The 19,927-nt window shown below is 31.4% G+C and overlaps 1 pseudogene; it reads right to left on the bottom strand.

Moving 5' to 3' along the window:
• Nucleotides 1-684: 684 nt before the first annotated feature.
• On the bottom strand, nt 685-19,521 carry LOC105771774 (respiratory burst oxidase homolog protein E-like; annotated as a pseudogene).
• Nucleotides 19,522-19,927: the final 406 nt, after the last annotated feature.

The raw sequence follows: 19,927 nt of genomic DNA on the forward strand, positions 1-19,927 counted from the left end.
TCAATTTCATTTTCAGTCAGGTGATAGGTAAACAAGGCTCAAGTTTCTTACTATTATTTTTTCTTTTTGAATTTATTTTATTCTTCTTTCATTAATTCATTGCGTGATGTAGGTTGAATTGAATGGGTTCTTGTTGATGCTTTGTTTGAAAAGTACTCAGTATTTACCTACGGTGGCATCAGGATGTTTTCAACCTATCTTTCTCTTGCCAAATTATAAACACATTAAAAGGGTTTCTCACAACAATTAAAACAGTTTTGAGTTTTCGAAATGGTTGTTTGGCTGCTAGGAAAGGAAATGTATACTTTCATTTCCGCATAACTTGAAACTTTCGCATGTTGGACGTGTAACTATCTCAACTTACAGGATTCTCCGGAGTTATCTCAAGTGGTAATATATTTAATCATAAATGACCTTTAAGTAAGATAAAGAGTTCAAATCCACTTTCGTGATTTGACCTATTTAAGTACCGTTTATGACTCTTGACACAATCACTAACCCAATAAAGATAAAATTTCTAGGCTAAGTGGAGCATAGGCATCCCAAGAGCACAATACTAGATGTGTTGAGATTCCAACCCCTCAATACAAGCCATACATTCATAAACAAAAAAGTTTTAGACATTTAATTTTAGCTACTAGTATTTAATTTATTTTACAGAAAACTGTGTTATGTGTTATTATGTTTATATTATACTTTATTAAGTTGTGTAGAAAATGAAAGATCATACTCGGGCTCCTGATAGGATGTCAACGCCATGTTTTGCATGATTTAGAGCTTGGACCAAAGTAATCAATGTTGATCTTACATCCCCTTCTTCATAAGCACTTGTAAGGTAATTGTGCAGCTCAATCTGACCCTGTTTCACAGTAGAAATAACAACAATAAGGTATTACTTCCGTAATCTTAGATTCATGCAAAATTGCAAAAAACTTGAAGATGCAAGACTATTCCGACTGTCATCTGATTGAGTCGTCTCTGTGGTTAAATCCTATACCATCAAACATTTAAAGCCACAGATATTGTAAGCAGAGAAGGAAACAGTCCTACTGCAAGGTGACTTGAAGGTCATACCATTTGATCTTCTGCTCTTGAATTGTTTAAAAGGTCTCTAAGGATGCTTATGAAAGAGGTGGCTCCAATTCCTAGCCCCGCAAGGATTACTAGCAAAATGTAGACGACACCAAGAAGATGATGAGAATACCATAAGGCATTGAAGCCTGTCAATCCGTTGAAGGGTGCTGGGAATCTCAATACATTTTTGCGGAAGTAACTTGTTGCTAATACAAATGTAATGGCCACTAAAATCACCATAGAAACCCCTGTCACACCTACAACACCAATCAAGAGTTCTGAATATGTGGGTCTTTCGCCATGACTGATATCAGAGGCTATGAGAGAAAATCTTTCTAGTGAAGCCTGAGTCAAGCGGATAAAATCACAGGACAAGTGGCTTCCTGCAAGAACCAAGACTCCAATGGCTATACGACATGCAATTGTCTGTGAAATTGAGGGAACTAAAAATTGGTTAAAAATAAGTTAGGAAGTGTGTGCGAGAATGAGTTTACTAAGTCCATTAAGTAGTGCTTTCTACCTTATGGAAATTAATGTTTTCAACAAAAGGAACAAATGACCTTGCTTTTGTGGAGCGAAGCCAAGTCAAACTGATTCGACAAACCGGTAAAAGGATTAGAACCATATTGAGCTTGAGAGTCTCTGCAGCCCCTATGGCAGTACACAAGCAATATCCCGTAACTTGAAATGTTGCCCTGTTTTTATATTACAGTAATTTCCAGGCAAATAAGGTAGCCATTGTCATCACCCAAATTGACAAAATCCATCCCCTTTGCTAGTTTTCTAATATCAAACACCAGAGCTTAAACAACACTCTTAAAAACATGATTTTGGTGTTAGAATATGTGGACATCACATATATAATAATAGTAATTACATGTTATTATTTACTATCATGATAAGTTAGCCCAAATTAAAAGTGATCTAATTTGGCTAAAGTTTTATTAGGCTTTAATTATTAAATAAAATATGGGTCAAATATGTGTAAATACTCTAATAATTAAGTTCTAATCAAATTCTAATTAATGATGGGCTAATTAGGGCTAATATGCCAAAGTTATAAACATTAGGGTTATAGTCCCCAAATTACATACAATATATCTTTTCTAATATCCCATCCTTAGGAAAGAGAGAGCAAATATTCTCTGAATTTCTTATGTGTTAATTTGGAAAATCAAATCCTCAAGATTCGAAAAAACTTCAAGAAATTCATGGATTCAGGTACGCTTCCGCATCTAGTTTTATTTTTGTTTCGTTCTTGATGATTTGACATGACAGATCCTAATTTATAATTTCTTAAGTTTTATATCATATCTTAATTTATGATTCTAACAAATGATATCAGAGCCTCATCATATCGAATCATTGGGAATTGATTAAGGTTCTTCATTTGAATGATTGATTTATGAAATTTCATGGGTTTTGTATTTCGATATATATGTTGATCTTTGATGGTTTATATTAAAGTATTTTTTAGATCTTGATTATCTTGAATTCATATTAAAATTTTAGGGTTTTGTTTTAATTTTTAATTTGAGTGATTTTTGAATTGATGGATTTAATTACAGATTTTGAGATATTTCTATAATATTACTTCAGCGAATGATCATGTTAAATTCAAGATTTTTATTTGACATTCATTCTTCATTGGTCCTGTGTTTCAATTTCTATTAAATAAAAAAACCTATACGACATTTAGTTAATAAAAAATGGAAAAGAAGTTCACAGTATAGAAATTGATTCATATATATATGTTTCGTATGTTTCGTTTTTATATATAAATATATATGCATGTTTTGATTGGTTTAATGTATGTTGTTTTGGAAAATTATATAAATATATATGATTATCTTTTAATTTGATTGAAAGATGAAATTAAAAGAAATACTTTGAAACAAATAAATTCAAATTTTGGCTTTGGCTTTTAATTAAGGATGTCTAATATTTTAAATAGATTAGTTGAAACAAAATGCCGCCAAAGTGACCTCTTTTGCGTAAATTAGTTTATTTAAAATATTAAGATGATTATATGTTTTTGTGATTCATGTGTTTATTGATTGACCCAACACTACACCAAAACAGGCTTTTAGCGGTATTTTTCGCGGCGTTTGGATAACAAACGTCACTAAAAATTAAGCTTTAGCGGCGCATCCTGGAAAACGCCGCTAAAAATAAGCATTAGCGGCATTTTCCAAAAAGCGCCGCAAATAGACTAAGCCGAACGATCATATTTTTGGGCCTTTAGCGGCGTTTTTGACAAATCGCCGCTAATTCTCCGACCTTTTAGCGGCGATTTTCGTAAAGCGCCGCTAATGCTCTAGCCTTTAGCGGCGTTTTCTTATAAGCGCCGCTAATGCTCTGGCCTTTAGCGGCGTTTTTTAATAAGCGCCACTAATGATCTGGTCATTAGCGGCATTTTTGGAAAAGCGCCGGTAATACTGTGTCATTTAGCGGCGCTTGTTTAAAAACGCCGCTATTGTGTGTTCTTTTAGCGGCGTTTTTTTGTGAAAGCGCCGCTAATAATAAAATCTAAAACCATTTCAATTATCTCATTCTTTGATATATTCTCAAGTAATGTTTGAATTACATTTTTATATTATAGGTTGAAAATTTTGTATTTATTATATATTGGTCAAATTTACATTTAAAATGATAACAAACAATATTGTTTAGAAATATTACAAATTGTTTTTATTAAAGAGAAGTCCTATATATTATTATTTTTCAATCACAGTTTATTTAATTAAAATACTTTAGTAGAAAAATATATTAAATTATGAGTAAAATAAAATATCATAAAACTTAAATTGTTGTGTTGTAAAGAATAAAAATAGAATAAAATTTATAAGAATAATAAATTAATTTTGATATATATAGTCGAGTACTAAATAAATCAAAGAAAGTAATTATATATATATATATAAAACACCAAATATCGTGATAAATAATATTATATATTGATAATTTATTACGTACCAATAATAATTTTATATATAGTACGTACTCAATATCAATAAGAACAGAAAATGAATGAAAAGGGACAAATGAGGTTGTTACTTGGTCTAATACGTACCCACTAGAAATTAATAGCTAATTAAGTTTACATTTTAGTGTTAATGTGAGGTCAGTGTTTACGGCTTACAAGATAATAATCAAATTTACTGTTTTAGGGCTTGATGTTTATGGTTTATGGTTTAGCGTTAATGATTTGAATGTTACTTAATTAATGCATGATTTTTGCGTTTCCGGAGTTGCATGAAGAATACGAGTTAGAGTTTAGGCTTTAATTTTAAAATTTACGGGTTATAGGGATTAATAGCTTTGGGTTTTAGGGTTTAATTACTTATCTAAAACAAAAGCAAAAAAAAAATTGAAATTCTTTTGTGTTTTTTACTTCTTATTTTATATATATATATATATATCATTAGTACAGGATTATAATTAAGTATAATTGGTTATAGAAAAGATATATATGCAACGATATATATATATATATATATATATATCATTAGTACAGGATTATAATTAAGTATAATTGGTTATAGAAAAGATATATATGCAACGATATATATATATATATATATGTTATATATTATGAAACATATAAATATATTAATATTGTGTTAGTTACATTCGTTTGTTAGCTTAAAAATAGAATATATATATATATAAATTAAATTTGTTATACATTATTTGAATAATTTCAATAATTTATAATTTATAATGTTGATTATATTTAAATTATACATATATACTGCATCGAAATTTAAAAAATTTAATAATTTCATATTAATGTATCAATTTATAATAACGTTATAACAATTATCAAAATTAAAAATCTATTAAAAATCATTAAACTTATAAATAAAGAGAAATAAAACCTTTTTTAAAATTGAATAATTAGCGGCGTTTCCACAGAACACGCCGCTATAGAGCCAAATTTGCAGCGTTTATTGTAAAAACGCCGCAAAAAATTAAACCAAAACGACTTCGTTTTCATCCAGCACATTCCTTTAGTGGCGCTTCTTAATAAACGCCGCAATGGCTCGGGGCTTTAGCGGCGGTTTTTCCTAAAACGCCGTAAATATTTCTTTAATACGGCATCGTTTAGTGTTCTGCTCTGGTCAAAAAGTTTGACAAAACGATGTCGCTTTGATGATGTTTACCGATATTAGTGGCGGTTTTACATAAACGCCGCAAAAATTTCTGTAATACGACGTCGTTTACTTTTATTATTTGGTTGAAAGTTAGACAAAACGACATCGTTTTTATACTGTTTATTGGTATTAGCGGCGTTTTAAACGCCGCAAAGGAAATAAATTATATTTTAGGGTTTTGGGATTTATATTTAAGTTTTGTTGTGTACGATTTGGGGTTTTAGGGTTCATTACATAATGTTCATTATTTTAGGTTTACAGTATTAAGTTTAGGGTTTTGGGTTTAGGTTTATGGCTTGGGGATTGGGGTTTAAGGTTTAGAGTTTCAGTTTACATGTTAGTGTTAATGTGGGGTCAGTGTTTACGGCTTATAAGATAATGATCAAATTTACTGTTTTAGGGCTTGATGTTTATGGTTTATGGTTTAGCGTTAATGATTTGAATGTTACAATGCATGGTTTTTGCGTTTCGGATTTGCATGAAGAATACGAGTTAGGGTTTATAATTTAATTTTAAAAATTAAGGGTTATAGGGATTAATAGCTTTGGGTTTTAGGGTTTAATTACTCATCTAAAACAAAAGCAAAAAAAAAATGTAAATTCTGTGTTTTTTACTTCTTATTATATATGTCATTAGTAGGATTATAATTAAATATAATTAGGGTTATAGAAAAAGATATATATGCAACGATATATATATATGTTATATATTATGAAACATATATATTAATATTGTGTTAGTTACATAACAATCATATTAATGTGTCAATTTATAATAATGTCATAACAATTATCAAAATAAAAAATCTATTAAAAATCATTAAACTTATAAATAAAGAGAAATAAAACATTTTTAAAAATTGAATAATTAGCGGCGTTTCCACAGAACACGCCGCTATAGAGTCGAATTTGCAGCGTTTATTGTAAAAACGCCGCAAAAATTAAACCAAAACGACTTCGTTTTCATTCAGCACATTCCTTTAGTGGCGCTTATTAATAAACGCCGCAATGGTTCGGGGATTTAGTGGCGGTTTTTCCTAAAACGTCGCAAATATTTCTGTAATACGACATCGTTTAGTGTTCTGCTCTGGTCGAAAAGTTTGACAAAACGACGTCGCTTTGATGATGTTCACCGGTATTAGCGGCGTTTTCTGTGAAAGCGCCGCAAAAGCATTAAATTACATTTTAGGTTTTACTGATTAAAATTTAAAATTGAAAAATATATTTTTTAATAATTTCAATTATTTATAAATTTTAATGTTGCTAATATATACATTATTCATACTGTATAAAATTAAAAAATTTTAATAAATTTTATCATTTAAAAATAATGTATTAAATCAGAAATATATTAAAAATTAAAATTATAAATAAAAAGAAATAAAAAATTATAAGAAGTGAATTATTAGTGGCGTTTCTATTCAAAACGCCGTAAGGATCCAATTAAAATTTAAACAAAACGGCACCGTTTCGTTGACGAATTTAATTTGTAGTGGCGTGTTTTCTCAAAATGCCGCAAAAGATATAAGATTAGTGGCGTTTTTTATTAGCGCCACAAATGTATTTTAATGAAACGGCATCGTTTCAATGACCAGATCAGTTTTGGGGTATATCCCCGCTCCCAGCCCCAATTCCAATTTCTCTCTGAAATCCCTAAGTGTTTCACCGAAATCCCTAAGATTTTTTCCTATCAGCCATTTCTAAGAAGCAATTCTTCATCTGTACCGTTTTCATTGTTTGGGTGTTTCCATTTCTTGCAAAAGATTAAAATCTCCGATTCGTACATTCGGTCAACACACATAGTTGACGGAGAACGTCGCGAAGCATCGTCGGAATCGGTCGTCGGGGGAATAAGTATTCAAGGTTCGCTTTCCCTATTCTGCCTCCGTATACATTGGGTTTTCTCTTACTTGTTAATTTTATTCTTGGTTTGTTATTGTTTGTTGATCCTGAAATTAAAAAAAAATTGTATTCTCTGTTTATAGGGTATTCGGTCTTCCTCTTCATTTTTTGTGCATCGTCCTGAAGGTACTGTAATGCTTCGAATGTGAATTTATTTTCGGAATGGTTTCATTGCTTACAAACTGATGTTAATACTGCTTTTTTATAGGGTTTCAGTCCATTCCATTTCATTGCGTTCATTTCTGTTTTCTGCATCGTTCTGAAGGTACAAATATATATGTAGGAAAATTTGATGTGCAAATATATGTGTAGGAAAATTTTTGTTTTCTGCATCGTTCTGCTGTCGGTGGAATCATTTGCTACTGTGCTTTTAGCAAAGGATTTGATGTGCAAATATATATGTAGGAAAATTTGCCCTAGAAACAAAGGATAAAATGGTTTGAATGTAGGAAAATTTTGACCTAGTTTGCCTAGAAATCGCTTAAGAAAACTTAATTGTGAAACCAAGCTGTTTTCAGCTTCTATTTTCCAGTCAAAACTCGAAATGCACTTTGACAGTGGCATTAGTATTGTCTTCATCTTTTTATGTGTATTTCTTCATGTGATTCCCCTTTTTTTTAAAATATTACAAAATACTCCTTTTTATGATGTATATAAATCTTCACAATTGCTTTACTTAAAACATGAAATCATAAGTTCAAAATGCTCGTTTTTCAAAATGTCAAGTCACTTATTCATATAATTTGGAGAAATTCTTTAAATTGTTATTTTAATACTTTAAATAAGTCAAAGTAAAAATTGTGCATCAAATTGAATGCGATGTGCTCACTTTTAGATTATTTTAATTTATTTACATATGATTCAAAGAGTCAACTTGTAGCTAAGTCATGTAGTTACCCTAATTTTGTATGTATATTCACTACCCATAATTCAGGTGGAAGATTAGTTTAAAAGCAAAGATTGCTTATGTAAGCTATATTTAAATTTTATTAATAATAAATTGATAACTTAAATAAGTATTACTATATTTTAATATTATACATATATTAATTTATTATGTAAACTATATTTAAATTTTATTAATAATATTTAAACATATTTTGTTGTCAAATCAAGAATACATATACCGCTCCACCCATAATTCAATGGAAGATTAGTTTAAAAGCAAAGATTGCTTATGTAAGCTATATTTAAATTTTATTAATAATAAATTGATAACTTAAATAAGTATTACTATATTTTTAATATTATACATATATTAATTTACGTATGTAAACTATATTTAAATTTTATTAATAATATTTAAACATATTTTGTTGTCAAATCAAGAATGATATACCTCTCCACCCATAATTCAGTGGAAGATTAGTTTAAAAGCAAAGATTGCTTATATAAGCTATATTTAAATTTTATTAATAATAAATTTCTAACTTAAATAAGTATTACTATATTTTAATATTATACATATATTAATTTATTATGTAAACTATATTTAAATTTTATTAATAATATTTAAACATATTTTGTTGTCAAATCAGTAACACATAAATCTCTCCACCCAAAATTCAGTGGAAGATTAGTTTAAAAGCAAAGATTGCTTATGTAAGCTATATTTAAATTTTATTAATAATAAATTTCTAACTTAAATAAGTATTACTATATTTGGAAGATGTTGAAACAAGGTTGAACAGACCAAATAGGAATGCTGGACTCGCGGACCATAACTTAGCCGATACTTATTTGTTCCAAAGTTTTGGAGAACCAATCGGCAAAGTTGAAATTGCAGAATTAGATCATTTATCGTGGGTACAAGCACATCGATATGTTCTGTTTCACCACGAATCATTGGAACCTTTACGGAAGTAAGTTCTACAAATTTGATAAATATTTATCAAACTAATAATTGTTTATCTTCTAACAAAGTGAACATTTTTTTAACACAGTGAGTACAAACAAATATTGAGATCTTGTTCGCGCTCCCGAAGAACACAACATCGAGATATCAATAAGTTGTTTACAGAATCTTTTTATGAATGGTTAAGCCAAACGATATGCAGTTGGAGCTTCCGCTTACAAATAATAATGTTTTCACATAACATTTTACATTACTCAGTTTACTTTCCATTCAATAGGTTTGGAGTGGGAAGAACGTAGACGACGAAGTTAAATGGCTCTCCCAAGGTCCAAATCGAGTGGTTAAAAGATATAGTGCGTTCCTCATTAACGGATTCAGATTTCATACAAAATATCGCGAGAGGTTGAGGAGAACGCAAAATTGTGGAATAGTTGTTAATTCTGCAACTACAAGTTATGCTAGTGCTAGGGACAATAATCCTGTCGAGGGAAATGTGGAATATTTCGGACATCTTACTGACATAATTGAGTTGGATTACTACGGAAAATGGAAAGTTGTCTTATTTCGAGGTGATTGGGCCGATGTTAATACAGCTCGTGGAATCAAGCAAGATCAATTTGGTTTTACAATGGTGAACTTTGACCGATTGATTCACACAGGACAATAACTGATAGATGAGCCGTATGTATTCTCATCTCAAGTCAAACAAGTTTTTTACTCAAAAGATCCAACTGAGGAGGGTTGGTACGTTGTACTCCGTAACATCCCTAGAGACTTGTTTGATATGGGCAGTGGAAGTAGAGATAACATCGACGACAGATCAGAAACTTTGCCATTTCCAAGACAAAACTTAAACGATAATATCCCTAGTACTAGTGCACAATTTCAATGGGTTCGTCAGGATACGGATGAAGATATTTACGAATAATGATGTAGTAAGATTTTACGATTGTTTAATTATATGTAACTTACATTAGTATTAAATCTTGGTCTTATTATATATTTCAACTATTTTATATGTGTTGTTATTGTTGTAATTAGTTATTAAGTTTAATTACATTTTATGTGTATTGCAGATAAAATGCCTAGAAGAAAAATTATAAGGGAAAGCATTGTTCAAAATTATCCAAACTCGACAGAAACAAATAGTACTGAACAACGGACAGCAATTGGATCTTCGAATATTCCGATTACACCTGAGGATCCTACGGAAGTTCAAAGTAATTTTACATTTAATTTACATGCGTGATGACTTATAATTGATTTATTTTTCAAATTCTTATATTATAATATACCATTTGTAGCTGAAAATGATGGGACGCGCAGAGGTCGAGGACGTACGCTACTTAGAGAGTTATACGAGTTAGATCCAGTCAAGCGTGTCAAGGTATGCAGAAACAGTTTTGGTCAGCCTGTTGGATCAGAAGCTCGACTTTTAGCAGGATACATGGGCATTTTAGTACGAAATGCGAATATGTTGCCTATCAACTACGAGTCATGGCGTCAAATGCCCGATAGCAACAAAAACTAAGCCCTCGATAATATTAAGGTAACAAATTTTATTAATGCCATCTGTAATGCTTGGGAAATAGTTTCATTTATATTTACTTTATTAACTTGTGTTTTTTGTAGGCGAGGTTTGCTTTAGAGGTCTCGGATGCTTATGTAAAGAAGGCATTGGGAAAAAGATGGAGAGACAATAAAAGTACTTTGAAGAAAAATTATTATAAGACAAAAACAACCCTCGATGAGAAATTGCAAAATGTCCCGCCGGGTATGTTGAGTTACCAATGGGAAGATGCGGTTAGATTTTGGCATTCTCAGAAAGGCGAGGTACGACGTACTTTCAAACTATTGTAATTATTTTGGTTTATAGTATTTACTATTTACGTACTCAAAATTTTATAACGTAGGATCGTGAACGAGTTGGAAAAAAAGCGGCAAAGAACAAAAATTCACACACATACCGGTCGAGAAGTTTTGCATGTGTAGCTGAGGCGGAGGTATTTTTAATTTTTTAATATTCTCAAATATGTATAACTTTCTATTAAATAATATTTTTACTACTATATTGTAGGAACGGTCGTCCGGTCAAAAAGTTGGACGCCTTCAACTTTTTGAAATTACACATAAGAAGAAAGATGGATCTGCTATGACTCCTGAAGCTTATGGTACGTTTACTTAATATGATTTGACTTGTTTTAGTTATTTATAGTGTTTATTTTCTAATGGTTTAATTCATTGCTTGTAATGCGACTATTGTTATATTGCATTTGTTTTTTTTAATATATATTGCGTTCCTAACTATGTGATTTATTTATTAGGAAAAACTAAAGTAAAAAAAGACGGAGTACGAAGCGATTGCTTCTAGTGATAGTTCTGTTCATCTTGAAGACATTGATAATCGGATTATTACTGAAGTTTTGGGTCCTGAAAAGTATGGTCGGGTTCGATTTCAAGGATCTTTTATCAGTCCAACCCAATATTTTGGATCCAACTCGCACCAATACATGGCTTCGGGGAGTCAATCTCAAGCTGAAGTTCAGAGGTTAAAAGACCAGATGGCTCAGATGCAAGCGACCACATTTGAGGTTCAAAGGAAATATGAAGAACTTCAGCAACAACTTAAAGCAGAGGCGGCAGCGAGGGAAGCAGAGGCTACAGCGAGAGAAGCAGAGGCTACAGCGAGAGAAGCAGAATCCGCAGCGAGAGAAGCAGCGATAGAATCAGAGGTTCAAAAGAAATATGAAGAACTACAACTACGACTTCAAAAAGATGCGGCATCGAGAGAAGCAGAGCAGAGCAAAAAGTACGACGAACTTCAACAAAGACTTTGATTATGATGAATATGTTTCAAAGAATGTAACTTCCGCCGTCATAGTTTATATTGCATAAATATTTTTATCATTTTAACTTTTAATGTTTTTGAAAAGAAAAGTATGAATTCACTTTTATTTATATCAATTAATATTATTTTAGTCATTTAATTTGAAATATTATATAAATTTATTGTTTTTGGTTAGTTTAGATCTAGTTGCTTTTGATTTGTTGTTGCGGGGGTGAAAAAATAGAAAATTTTATTTTAAAAAATCCCCAAATCGGTGGCGTTTTTAAAAAGCCGCTAAAAGTCATATCAAATAGTGGCGTTTGTGAAATAAGCGTACCGCTAAAGAACACTATCTTATTAGCGGCGTTTTTGACCAGCCGCTATAGAACATTACTTTTAGCGGCATTTTCTTCCTAAGCGCCGCTAAAGAACATGATCTTTAGCGGCGGTTTTTCCCAAGCGCCGCTAAAGAACATGATCTTTAGCGGCGGTTTTTCCCCGAGCGCCACTAGAGAACATGATCTTTAGCGGCGTTTATTTCCTTAGTCCCGCTAAAGAACATGATCTTTGGCGGCGTTTTTTCTGTAAGCGTCGCAAAAGTTAGCGACGTTGTCGTTAGCGGCATTTTTTGTGGCGTTTCTTCAAGCGCCGCAAATGCCTTTAGTGGCGTTAAAAAGCGCCGCTAAAGGCCTAAAAAACGTCGCTAAAAACCTGTTCTGGTGTAGTGCAAAGGTAAGTTAATATTTGGCAGAATTTCAACGACATCTATGGTGATAAATGTGTGACAATTATAAGGTATTTTATGTGAACAATAAGTTAGTCCAAAGATTAATTAATTATTTGACATTATTTATTGTCAATGTTTGATTGCTACAACAAGAGTATGGCTTACTGTTAATATTATTATCCAAAGACTTGATATTAATGTTGTGTTTGGTATCTTGAGGTGAGATTAGCCATTATTTTGAATTTATTGTTTACTTATGAATATTGCCGTGAGGTTGCTTTTTTTTGTTCTATATTCAACTAGTTCATCTTCTGCTACCATAATATATGCTAATATAAATTCTATACACATGCTTAATAGGACTAATTTTAAGGAATGGAAAAAACACTTACTTATAGTGCTTGGCTGTATGGACATAGACCTTGCACACTAAGGGAAGAACAACCTGCACCTCTCATTGCGGAAAGCACCCCTGATGTTAAGAGAGATTTTGAGAGGTGGGATCGTTCAAGTTGCATGAGTCTAAGAATCATGAAACACAACACTCCAGAAGCCTTTAGGGGCACAGAGTCTGGAGAGATTACTCAGGCCAAGGGTTTCCTTGACGAAATTGAGAAACATTTTGCTAAAAATGATAAGGTTGAGATGACTTCACTTCTGACTTCTTTAATGTCTATAAAGTATAAGGGTCAAGGAAACGTAATGGAGTACATTATAGAGACGTTCCATATTACTTCAAGACTTAAGGCACTTAAGTTCAAGCTCTCTAAGGAATTGCTTGTTCTTTTGTTTTTGGTATCGCTTTCTGCACAATTTAATCAATTTAAAATTAGTTATAACTGTCAAAAGAAGAAATGGATACTAAATGAGCTCATTTCTCATTGTATGCAAGAGGAAGAAAGGTTGAAGCGTGATAAGTCTAAAAGTACTCATTTGGCCAATGCCCCTAAAGACAAGGGCAAGAAAAGAAAATATCAAAATGAAGCTGTTACGGGTCAAGCTCAAAAGAAACAATAGCAAGCTACAGAGAATTCTTTCTTCTGTAACAAGTCTGGACACGTGGAGAAATATTGTACCAAATATCATACTTGACGTGTAAAGAAAGGTATAATTCTTACTTTGGTCTGTTTTAAGGTTAATTTAGCTTCAGTACCTAGAGCACTTGGTGGATAGATTCTGGTGCTACTACCCACATAAGTGTTTTTATGCAGGATTACCTAAGTTACCGAAAACCAAGTGATGGTGAAAGACACATCTTTGTGGGCGATGAAAAATCGATAGAAGTGGAAGCGATTAGGCATTTTAGGTTGTTATTAGGAACATGTTTTTATTTGGATTTAAAAGACACTTTTATTGTATCACCATTTAGACGGAATTTAGTTTCTGTTTCTTCATTGGACAAATTTGGATATTATTTTTCATTTGGAAATAAGCAATTTAGTTTGTCTTTAAATTTGAATGTTGTTGGAACTGGTTATTTAAATACTTATGACAACCTTTATTTGCTAGAAATAGTTGCATCCTATAATGAAACCTTGCATGTGGAATCACGTGGTATTAAACACAAATTAAATAAGGAAAATTCAGCATCATTATGGCATAAGCGCTTAGGTCATATATCAAAAGTTAGAGTTGAACGTCTTGTGTCTGATGGTATTTTAGAGTCCCTTGACTTCACAAACTTTGATGTTTATGTCTATTGAATTAAGGGAAAACAGACCAAAACCAAGAGATTGGGTGCCAACAGATCTTCAGATGTCTTAGAATTTATTTATACAGATATTTGTAGGTCATTCCCTACGACATCCTAGAATGGTCACCAATATTTCATAACATTCATAGACGATTATTCACATTATGGGTACTTATATCTCATTCATGAAAAATCTCAGTCTCTGGATGTGCTCAAAGCTTATAAAGCTAAGGTTGAGAATCGACTCAACAAAAAGATTAAAATTGTTAGATCTGACCGTGGTGGTGAGTACTACGGTAGATATGATGGCTCAAGTGAATAATATCCAAGACCATTTAAGAAATTCCTAAAAGAATACAGTATTGTCCCACAGTATACCATGCCAGGGTCACCTAGTATGAATGGTGTAGCTGAAAGACGTAACAAGACTCTTAAGGATATGGTAAGGAGCATGACTACCCATTCTACCTTACCTGAGTCCCTCTAGGGAGAAGCATTGAAGATAACAGCTTACATTCTGAATAGCGTACCCAATAAAGTAATTACAAAAACACCTTATGAGTTTTGGACAGGTCAAAAGCCTAGTTTAAAGCACTTTCACATTTGGGGATGTCCATCTGAGGTAAGGCCTTATAGTATACATGAAAAGAAATTGGACTCCAAAACAGTGAGCAGCTACTTTATTGGTTATTCTGAGCGATCTAGGGGATATATGTTTTATGATCCCATAATAAGGAATATTTTTGAGACAGGAACTACAACATTTTTTAAGGATATTGAGTTTGGAGGGAGAAATAAGGTTAGGGACATTGCTTTTGAGGAGAAATTGGATTCAAACTCAGTTCCTACTATCACTTTTGACGATGTTCAAGTTCTCATACCTATCATCGATCAAGAAGCGAATCCAGAACCTCAACAAGACAATGTTGAACAACCCCCCATTCAAGATGAAGTAATTATTCCAGAAGAACAAACTCAACAACCTCAAGAACAAGTGCCATTAAGGAGGTCCAAAAAAGAAAGGAGAAATGCTATTCTAGATGATTATATTGTATTTCTCCAAGAACATGAGGATGATAATGGAATGATGGAAGATGATCCAATCAACTTTCAGCAGGACATGAAAAGTTCTAATTCTCAAAAGTGGATTTATGACATGAAAGATGAGTATAAGTCAATGCAAGACAATAAAGTTTGGGAACTTGTCCCATTACCTAAAGGCACAAAACCAATTGGTTGTAAATGGATATTTAAAACCAAAAGGGATGCAAATGGTAATGTGAAGAGGTATAAGGAACATCTTGCAGCTAAAAGATATACTCAGAAAGAAGGCATTGATTTTACAAAGACTTTCTTTCCAGTTTCATCGAAAGACTCTTTCAGGATAATCATGGCGCTTGTTGCTCATTTGATCTTGAGTTACATCAGATGGATGTTAAGACTACGTTTCTTAATAGCGACATTGAAGAAACAATTTATATAGTGCAACAAGAAAACTTTGAGTCGGAAGACTTAAAGAATATGGTTTACAAATTGACAAAATCCATTTATGGACTCAAACAAGCTTCCCGTCAATGGTACCACAAGTTTCATCAAGTAATTATTTTGTTTGGTTTTGAGATGAATATTGTTGATGATTGTGTGTATCACAAATTCAATGGGAGTAAGTACAAATTTCTGATTCCATATGTCGATGACATTTTGCTTGTCGCTAATGATATAGGCTTATTGCATGAAACCAAGAGGTTTTTATCTAAGCATTTTGAGATGAAAGATATCAAGGACGTCTATTTTGTTTTAAAAATTTAGATGCATCGAGACTAATCTCAGGGTATTCTTGGATTATCACAAAAGAGCTATATCGATAAAGTATTCAAAAGGTTTGGCATGCAAAGTTGTAGTCCAAGTGACACCCTTGTTGCTAAATGAGACAAATTTAGTCTTACTTAATACCCTAAAAGTAACCTTGAAATTCAAGAAATGCAAAAGATTCCATATGCATCAGCTGTTGGGAGTTTAATGTATGCTCAAGTATGTACGTGTCCGGATATTGTGTACTTTGTTAGGATGTTAGGCAGATATTTAAGGAAACTTGGTATAGACCATTCAATAGCAGCCAAAAGGGTTATGAGATATCTTCAGAGAACAAAAGATACATGCTTACTTATAAGAGATCAGATCTTTTGGAGGTCATAGGGTATTCTGATTCTGATTTCACTGGGTGCCAAAATAGTAGGAAATCTACATCAGACTATATTTACTTATTAGCTGGAGGAGCTATATCCTGGAAAAGTGTCAAGCGGACACTTGTAGCTTCATCCATTATGGAAACAGAGTTTGTAGTATGCTATGAGGCATCAAACCATGAAATATGGTTGCGAAACTTTGTCAATAGGCTGCGCATTATAGAGAATGTAGAAAGACCACTCAAATTATTTTGTGACAATAAGTCAGCAGTGCTGTATTCCAATAACAACAAGAGTGCTTCTAAGCCAAAACATGTTGACATAAAGTTCCTAGTTGTGAAAGAAAAATTGCAAAATGGTCAAATATCCATACAGCACATAGGGACAAACTCCATGATAGCGGATCCGCTCACAAAAAGTTTACCACCCAAGGTCTTTCATGAATACACTGCTCACATGGGTGTTACATTGTTTGAGGATATCATGATTTAGTGGGATTTTATATTTTATTTGCTTTATGTTTGTTTTTATACATTTATGTATTTGGTTATTTTCTGATCAGAAATGAAGTATTCAATTTATTCACTTTGTTTGTTATTTTGATACTGACCTCACTTAAGTTTAAAGAGGACCAGTTGGAAATAGACATGTTTAGATCATATTGAATGTAATTTCCATGTTAGACATCCATACTTGATCTATGTCATTTGTTTGTGTTAATATAGGTGATCAGAGATGAATTTAGTTACGATATATGTAACGAAAGTTGTTTTGGTTCTATGTTAGCATAATTAATGGACGAGATTGTTTGGAATACCTTTTGGATATGAGAGGAAAATTTTTGAGCTCATAAGGTTATATAATGACATATAATTATAAAGTAATTAGTATATATATGTGTAGTCCAAGTGGAAGATTGTCGGAAAATATGGACATCACATATATAATAAGGGTAATTACATGTTATTATTTACTATCATGATAGGTTAGACCAAATTAAAAGTGATCTAATTTGGTTAAAGTTTTATTAGGCTTTAATTATTAAATAAAGTATGGGTCAAATATGTGTAGATACTCTAGTAATTAAGTTCTAATCAAATTCTAATTGATGATGGGCTAATTAGGAATTATGGTTATAATCCCCAAATTACATACAAGATATCTCTTCTAATATCCCATCCTTAGGAAAGAAAGAGAAAATATTTTCTGAATTTCTTGTGTGCTAATTTGGAAGATCAAATCCCCAAGATCCAAAAAAACTTCATGGATTCATGTACGTTTCCGTATCTAATTTTATTCTTGTTTCATTCTTGATGATTTGACATGATAGATCCTAATTTATAATTTCTTAAGTTTTATATCATATCTTAATTTATGATTTTGGGTCTAACAGAAATTATGTTTTGACTCCACCCCACACTTGCCGTAGTTTATATAAGTATCTCTTTGTAGGAGAAGAGTTTCCAGCTGCCATGACTGAAATGGACCCAAAATGAGGTCTTTTTTTATTTGCAACATGGCATACATTATACCCATAATTTGTGGGCTAAAATATGTGATATATAATTTACCTCAATGTACCCAAAATTCTCGGGATCCAGATCTTCCACGAACCATGATTAGTGAGGCATATTCTTCAGCTTGTTCTTTCAACTTGGATAGCTTGTTGGCTGAAGCACTAAGCATTATAAGCTGTGTTTAAAAACATTAAAATCAAACAAAATGATCCAACAAAGTTTAATGACGCTGAGATGGATAATTGAGCCAAATTTTAGTTCGATTTTGCATTAGAACGACTAAGAATATATACTACAGGACATCAATCAATAAAATATTTTTATTTGGGAGTTCAAATAATAAGAATGTACCATTAACATCAGTGCAATGGTACCATCCAGTTGTTCCCATTTTCTTCTTAATTATTGACTTATTCAAGTTCATTTGGTAGTCAAAATGTGTTATTTTAATCAAATCTGGTACTTATATTTGACAAAATTATATATTTTGGTATTAAAAGTTAATTGTGAAATTGTTTAATTTTATATTTAATACAGTGTAATAAATATAATTTTTTTATTTTAGGATTGTTGATGAAAGTTAATTTCTAATATTATTAGCTAATTATAAATTTTCATCAAATCAACTCTAAAACCTTAATTAAACTCGAAAAGTTAATCTTGGTATTTTTAGGTATATAACTATTACATCTAATAAAAAATACAAATACAAATATGAAATGATGTATAATGTAAAATATAATCCCATAAAATAAATAATTAGCGTTTGATTACCTCTTGTACTTCTTCCTTTGTCACTCTCCCACTGTTTTCTTGTTGTTTTCTCACTATTTTGACATTATTTAACTATTATGTTACTACTATTTTGTTGTTTTTGTTTGAATATTATATAACTCTTATTTTATTGTTAATTTTGCTACTGTTTTAGAAACATTTGCTTGTTAAGTTACACCTATCTTAATGTTAAGTATAAAGATTTTTAAAATTTATTTTCAATTTATTGAGAAACATTCATTTTAATGTTTTTGATGCATTATATATATTTTAAAAAATATATAAAAAACAGAATATAAAAATTTAATATGGGCGAGCTGGGTCAAACTCAAACTTTAACATTTTTATTTGGACTGAGCTTGACCAAAATTTTAGACTCATTTTAAGACCTACTTAATACCAATTTAGGACCAAAACGTAAGTAATGACTACCATATTCAAAATTGAAGAAAAACATGCTTACTAAATTATAACACGCTATATAGGAAAAAAATTATATAAGAAATATTTTTTATAAAAGTGCACATTAAAAATAAATAAGAGTTCATTTAAACTCATAAAATTGAGACTTTAAAATAGGAACAAGACAGCTTGTGTTCAACTCTCATGCGTTAATTTACATTTATTTTTATAGATTATTTATAAAATATATACTGATAAAAACACACAAAATAATATTTATTACATAAAAAGAGGTAGTTTCAAACTATTTCTCAACTGATTTAGTGTCCAATTAGCTTGCATTCCTTCAACGAAAGATCCAATTTCGTGTAGGTTACCACACAAACGACAACACAAAACTTGCCCCATTAAACATCTTCAAATAATTATTTCAATATCAAATCATCCTTAGATTTCTAATTGAACTTTCAAAGTACCAATATTAAATCAACCAAGTCCATCTGTCAATCTAATCGTTAGTTTAGGCCTTAAATGTCACCTAAACTATGATTGAGCTTATTTAAAACACAATGATCAAATTATACATGTACACTTGAATCTGACATGTTAAAATTACTATTTTAAATTTGACTGATACTACTTTTTTGTTTTCACACTCGGTTTCACTAAATTCTTGACCATCATGAAGGTCATGTGTTTAAGAAGGTGATCCACACTTAAATTATGATTCAACAGTCAGCACATTGCGTTCAACCTATCATAACTGACATTAAATTGAGTTCCCTGGTCTCCATATAAAAAGGTGCAGAACACA

Source organism: Gossypium raimondii, chromosome 6, assembly GCF_025698545.1.
Source record: "Gossypium raimondii isolate GPD5lz chromosome 6, ASM2569854v1, whole genome shotgun sequence".
NCBI classification, from domain to species: Eukaryota; Viridiplantae; Streptophyta; class Magnoliopsida; order Malvales; family Malvaceae; genus Gossypium; species Gossypium raimondii.